The following is a 7,430-nucleotide window of genomic DNA, read 5'->3' on the forward strand; positions in this document are numbered from 1 at the left end:
GTCTAGATGATCAAGAAGTATTGAAGAGTCATACTGATGATACTCCTATTTCAGGTAAGTACTCCACTCTTCACTGAAATGTATTTTGCATAGTTTACACACATAAGCACATGTATGAAAGATGTATAAATGTTGTAAGACAAAGGGTTTCAGTGAAGACTTTATGACTTATTCCCTATAAATATTTTCGTATGAAAAATGAAGTTAGTGTGCATGATGGAGCACATGATAAGTGTCTCGATAGTAAGACTGTTAATTTCATATGATTTCAAATGACTTATGAAAATTATGCTATTAAAATTTTGAATTTTTCAGAACGTTCTTTAGATGATGTGGTTGCTGGAATTGATAATTTGGGTAATTTGTGCTACTCTGCCTCTAAGGCCCCTAGCCTAGACGACCTTGAATTGCCCCTATATAATGAGTCTCAAATTGTTGCAATTGAAACCAAATTCAATCGCAACATTATTACACCTGAACAACAACCAAGAATCAGAAAGGATATTGAACGCGAACTGCTTTTCCCATCGTGATGGATTTTGATTAAATCCATAGCTATATCCTTCAGCATGATACATAAAAAATACATACTAAAGAATTTTTTATTTTCTTTTTTCTGGTCTAAACATAGCTGGACACCCATACGTTGTGTATGATCATTGGCGGGCATCTACAACTAACAGTGTCTTTAATCTCCAAGACTTGAAGTGTGGTATCCATTCCTAGTTGAGTAGCAATCACATAGAGCAATCCACTGAAATTCGAATTAGAGTCGTATGATATTCCTTCAATTTTAAAATCTATGCATCTACCGGTCAATAAAATTAATCAAAAACACATTATGTATAGAATTAGGATACATATATAATACATAGGTCATAAATAGTATCAGCTCATTACAGAATCAACATATATACAGCATTCATACAACTTTCATATACAACTTTCATGAACCAGATAATATGCTTTTAAACAGAGATAATACATTTGTATTCGGAATCAAGGTACATTCACCTGATGCATCCCAACTTCCATTGTGTTGTACCAATATTGAATGGATTGTGCTATCCGCCATTGTTAGACAATAAAAGCTATGATCAGGAACTTTTTTAATGTTGAATGTTTATGAATTCTGAAATTTCAATTACATATAAGTTGAATGTATACATGTTGAATTGGCAGCCTCTTTAATCAAATTAGAGTACTGAACAAAAGTATAGAGAAAAACATGGGAGAATACAGCTTATTTTTTGTAATTTTACTGTGTATAATTTCTGACACTTTGATGGTGTGTAGTTGATGATTTGTAAGTGTATCGATATTGAATCAACCGTTTATTCAAGCAAACTTGATTACTTGAAAAAAAAATACCTGAACAGCAGAGAAGTGTGTATCAATTTTGAATATGAAATCTGCTCGTTTGGTAACCCTTGTGGATCGATCACGAGAATCAGCCTCTTATTGGAATCGATTTGAAACTGCAATGAATTATGATGAAATTGGGACAGAATATCACAGTGAGATATTATGAGGAGAAAGATACCGAACCATTGCTGCGTGATTTATGGTTTATGATTTTACATTGAATTTATTTTTTTACTGCATTTGTATAAGTTTTGTCAGTATTCTAATGCTATGATTTGTAAACTGGAAAGTATCGTCATGTTCTGTAAATATACCCTCTATCTATGTACATATATGTTTTTCCCCTATATAGAATATGGGTCATTGGGTCTAGTCTTAGAACATGACAATCTTTTCAATGTACAAATCATGACATTAGAATACTTACAAAACCTATACAAATGTAGTTAAAAAAAAAATACACGTAAAACTATAACCCATAAATCACACAGTAATGGTTCGGTATCTTCCTCCCCATAATACCTCACTGCGATATTCTCTCCCCAATTTAACCATAATTCATTGCGATTTTCAATCGATACCAACAAACGGCCCGATTCTTGCGTCCCGATCACGGGGGTTACAAACGAGCAGATTTCATACTCAAAATGGATACACACTTCTATCATGTTTACGTATTTTTATTCGAAGAATCATGTTTGCTTGAATAACGGATGATTCAACATCGACACACTTACAAATCATCAATTACACACCATCAAAGTGTCGAAGCCCTGCAAAATTACAAAAAATAAGCGGTATTCTCATGCTTCTACTATTGCTTTGTTGATTGCTCTAATTTGAATGAAGAAAACCGTTTTCCATTATCATAATCTAAAAAAAAAATCAATTATATATAATTAAAATTTCGGGGAAATTCCCAAAATTGGATCCAAAATTCAGGTCAATTTCTTTAAATAATTAACAAAGGCAAACCTTAAATTATTCAATTTATAAACCAATGGAAGAAAAAATCGTCCCTAAAAATTTTCTTAAAACCAAATTCATTTTTGTATTATTTCATTTAAAAACTTTTTGATTTCGGGTTTTTAAAAAATTTTATAAAAAATTTTGAAAGTTGTATGGGTTGATATATATGTTGATTTAAGTAATTTTTTGTACTTTTTTTGACCCCTTTCTTGTATTGGTTCCCTTTTAAAATGTTTTTAATTAATTTTTTCGTTAAAATATTAGATTTTAAAATTTAAGGAAATATCATCTCGGTCCCCAATTTATTTTTAAAGTGATTGGGGGTCTTTGGAATGAAAACAACAACCCAAAAAACTTTGGGGATTTAAAAACATTGCTGTTAGATCCCAAAGGAAAATTTAGACCCCGAAAAAGGAAAATAAAAAATTCCTTGATAAATTTTTCTTTAATTTTCCCCTTAAAGATATAACTATGGAAATTAATTAAAACATCACTCCTTTTTTTAAAATACTTCATTTTTTTTTTTTCCCGGGGTAATTCTGCGATTTAATTTTTTCAATCCAAAGGTTCCCCGAACTCCTTAGGGGTTGGGGGTCTAGGGTTCATTTCCTTTTTGGGAAAAACCAAAAAGACCCCAATTTTTAATTCTTAAAAACATCTAAAAAAACGTTCGAAAAAAATTCAAAATTTAAATTTTATGTATATATTTCATAAGTCATTTGAAATTAGATATGATCTATACATCAGACATTTATCATGTGCTCCATCATGCACACTAACTTCATTTTTCATACAAAAATATGTATAGGGCATAAGTCATAAAATCTTCACTGAAACCTTTGTCATACAATATTTATACATCTTTCATACATATGCTTATGTGTGGGAACTATGCAAAATATATTTCAGAGAAGAGTGGAGTATTTACCTGAAATTGGAGTATCATCTGTATGACTCTTCAATGCTTCTTGATCATCTAGACCTTTATCATGTATACATGATCCGTCATGCACACCAACTGCGGTTTTCATACAAAAATATGTATAATAATTAATAGCCTGTTTGGCCAAGTTTATTTTTCTCCAAAAGTACTTATTTAAAAAAAAAAAATACAGTGTTTGGCCAAGCTTTTGGAAGGAAATAAGTATTTCTGAGGAGTAGCAGAAGCAGTTTTGCAGAAGCTAAAAGAAATAATTTTTTCCTAAAAGCACTTTGAGAAAAATACAATTAGAAGTATTTTGTAAATGTTTGGCCAAACCCTAATTGCTGCTCAAAAGTGCTTTTTAAATTAATGGGAAACAATAACTGGTTTTCGTCAAAAGTACTTTTCAAAATAAACTGATTTTAGAACTTGGCCAAATAGGCTATAAGTCCTGAAATGTTAACTGAAAACTTTTTTATACACTTTTTTATGCATCCTTCATAAATGTGTTTATGGGTGTGAAATATCCAAGATATTAAAAAAATTTACTTGAAGTAAAAGAATGACTTTGATTCTTCAATGATTCTTGATCATCTAGACTCTTCAATGCTTCTGGATCATCTAGACCTTTATCACTTGCTTCACTAAATCCTTCATGAACACCGACTACATTTTTCATACAAAAATATGTGTAGCAATTAAGTCCTGAAATATTCACTAGAAAAAATTTCATACACCTTTTACACATCTTTCATAAATGTGTTTAAGGGTGTGAAACATGCAAGATATTAAGAAAATTTACTTGAAGTTAAAGAATGACTTTGATTCTTCAATTGTGCTGCAACTTGACCAGATATTAGCACACATCCATCCTGCCCACCAACCTCACCCTTAGTCGCTTGTTCATCAAATCTTCTCATATATCGGGATACTTTTCATCCTGCTTGCTGCTTGTTTTTCTTTTTTCACCAACGACCTTAACACCTCCATAACCTGTTTATTAGTGTATGCATAACCAAACTTAAAATAGATGGATAATACAAAGGAATCGCCATAAAAAGATAACAAAAATGACCTCAACTTCATAATTTTCAGTTTGTTTGCCATGTGAGGACTTGATCCGTTTAAGTATGTTCCTGAATGATTTGTCCATGTGTTGCTTCATTTGTTTAAAATCATCTTCCACCTGAAAATAAACATTATGCATTAAAATTTATGATAATTTATTTACTACAATGGAAAAAATAATGAACTTTGTAATTTATATAATCCCGTCGGATACCTTCTTCTGAAATAGTTTCAAATCTTCGCGAACCTATAAAGATGGAGAATATAATTAGTGATAGTGTTAACCGCATAAAAACCATTCCATAAATTGTAATATAGAACTAGTGAATTCCATACGTACATTTACAACTTCCTTTTTCAATGCCTGGAACTCAACACCATGTATAAAAGGGTTATCATGTGTGGTAGTGTGTGGTCGTGGAACATCCGGTAACTCAGTGAGAAGTGGCAATTCATTATTTGCTGGGGCGATGTTGAAAAAAACCACCAACCACCAATAAAAGCATAAACATGTATAAATAAAATACTCACAAGTTAGCAATTCTATACAAACATTGAAATATAATATGTGCATTAAAAGTGCATGAAATCTGTATATATGATTTTGAAACTATTCTTATTTACCTGATTGTCGTATGTTCTGAACATCCCCTTCTTCATGTAGTCAAAGGACAATGTTTCCTGGTATGTTTACCAGTTAAGAATTCGGGGAATGTGGTTTCCAATAGGGTAGCAACCAATGGCTGAACCTTCAAGCAACACTCATAGAACAAAACTTGCAAGGCAAGTGGAAAGCCCCCAAACCTATAATATGTCCGATCACCACTCAACTTGTTACTAACAGAACCAAGCAACTCCTTAAAACAAACGTTTCCCAAAGGATAATGTAGGTGTTCACCACTCTCCACTAAGTCAAAGAGCAACTTAGATACATAAGCTTTCGTATTCTTGATTGCGAATAGGAATGTGCTAATAAAATACAGAATGGAGACCTTCACAAGATCGTCATCCCCCACACAAGTTGAACCTTCAAAAATCCTTATCAACTCATTCTTTGGTACTCTTCGTTAATCGGAAAAGTAACTATTCATTAACTTGTTTAGTGAATTAGGTCCGAAACGAAATCACTCGGCATGACACATTTCAAACCACTGATATTGGAAAACTCTCTTATGCGAAAATAGAGTTCGTTCTCATTCAACTTGACGATAAACATATCGTCCTTATCATTTTCAGTCTCCGCATACATCAAGTTGTAAATGAGCTGTGGGTGAACCTTGATCTTCGGTAAATCAAGAAAATATCCAAATGGGGAATCTCTAAACATCTGCAATTGCTTCTTGTTTAGTCGCGCCTTTATTTTATCAATAGATTTGATGTTGGCGTAAGAACACCAGTGAGTTTGTATCTTCTTTACCTGAATATATAATAAATAACAAATTATTACTAAACAAATTCGAGATTACAACTATAAGGTTTTTTATATACATGTCATACATTCGGTAATCGGACATCTCAAAAATTGATACAACCCAGCTTTCATACACATTTCATCAATGTGTATTAAAAGTGTGTGTATTAACCGCACATGAACAAATACTAAAAGTATAAATAAAGTATGCCTTGCAAATATGGCTCAGGATTATATACGCAAATATACCTAAATTGCACAAGATTCATACACACAGAATCAAAAACAAATATAAAAATGAAACATATTTCTATACAAAATCCATTCCAATTTAATTGACCATAAAACAACAATTAAAGTATAAATACTTGTTTTCTACCTTCAATTTAGGTTTGACATGCTTCCTCTCTAATGTTTCACCTTTCTCAACCTCTTTTTTTTATAACAATAGGAGCCTCGATTTTTTTTCTTCCGCTGTGATGCTTCAACTTTGTCAACCTTATTTTTTTTAGCAGTAGAACACTCGATTTCGACTTCAAAATCAGAGTCGTCGATGATTTCTTTAGACTTACTAGGCGAAATGTTTTTTCCCTTCCTTTTAGCATCTTTTTAGGTAGGCGATTTTTGTTGAACTACTGCCGGGGTAACAATAGGTTGTTTACCTCCTTTTTTAATAGGAGTTTGAGTGAATGCATACAAATTGAAGGCGGGTTCATATTTAAATTTCGAGCTTGATGAAGCAAAAAGAGCTGTTATTCTTACGAGATAGGAGTCTCCATTGAAGCTTTTTTACTCACTGTTTTCAAACAATAAAGAGGGAATAAAAAAAAACAACTATGTAGGTTAGAAAGAGAGTTGCTATCAGGCAAGCAACATTAAAATTGGTGGAGAATTATTCGTCATGAAGCTAAAATCGTACCTTATTGGGAGAGAAGGTGAAATTTAGGTTTGACGGAATGGTGTTTATCAACAACCGAGAGGGAGAGATAGAGGGAAATATTTTTGAAAAGAAGAAGAAACTAATTGGTAACTTAGGAATTAGCCCGTTTAAAAATCGGATTCTTCTTAAAAAACCCCAAAACCGAAATAAACATTAACTAGAAAACAATATATTTTGTAATTTAGTTTGTATATTTTATAAATAAGAAAAAGTATCCTTATATTGTGTAATATATAGTCTTAAGTAGTATTGTTAGGTTATTTTGCTTTGTCAAACTGTCGGCTGAAAATTGAGACGAATGTAAATTAGTGTTGAGGAGTAGGGTTCGCAAGAATGGGCCGTTTACCACAGGCCTACAACCTTGATACTCTTAATGGATTATTACACTGACATTTAACAAATATAAGATTAATCTTACATTTGATTATTGAACTTTGCCGTAGTATTACAAAACCATTTCTTGTATCATTAAAATTTTTGAATTATGTTTTTGTTTCTAGAAAATACGACTCACCGATATCAAACTTCTCACACCCAAAATAACATGTCATTTTACATTATTTTAAAATTGACGTGATATTGTCTCTTTTACATCATTCAGCTATTATTATTGATGAACAAATAGACTCGACGTCATTACAGCAGTCAAATAATTGAACAATATCATATAGCATTTGCTATTTCTGAAAAAGTCTGTAATTCTGTTTGGGCTGATTGCTTTTCTCACTCGGCCCAATAAATTTAATTCACAATAA

General features: G+C 31.9%; 1 long non-coding RNA gene across 1 annotated transcript; it reads right to left on the reverse strand.

The window, feature by feature from the left end:
- Positions 1–3,860: 3,860 nt before the first annotated feature.
- On the reverse strand, positions 3,861–6,476 carry LOC132037392 (uncharacterized). Its single transcript, XR_009409863.1, has 3 exons — positions 6,115–6,476; positions 4,539–5,741; positions 3,861–4,442 (listed from the first exon to the last, which is right to left on the reverse strand). It is a non-coding gene; the product is annotated as an uncharacterized LOC132037392 (long non-coding RNA).
- Positions 6,477–7,430: the final 954 nt, after the last annotated feature.

The sequence above is a fragment of the Lycium ferocissimum genome, chromosome 11 (assembly GCF_029784015.1).
Source record: "Lycium ferocissimum isolate CSIRO_LF1 chromosome 11, AGI_CSIRO_Lferr_CH_V1, whole genome shotgun sequence".
Taxonomy (NCBI): domain Eukaryota; kingdom Viridiplantae; phylum Streptophyta; class Magnoliopsida; order Solanales; family Solanaceae; genus Lycium; species Lycium ferocissimum.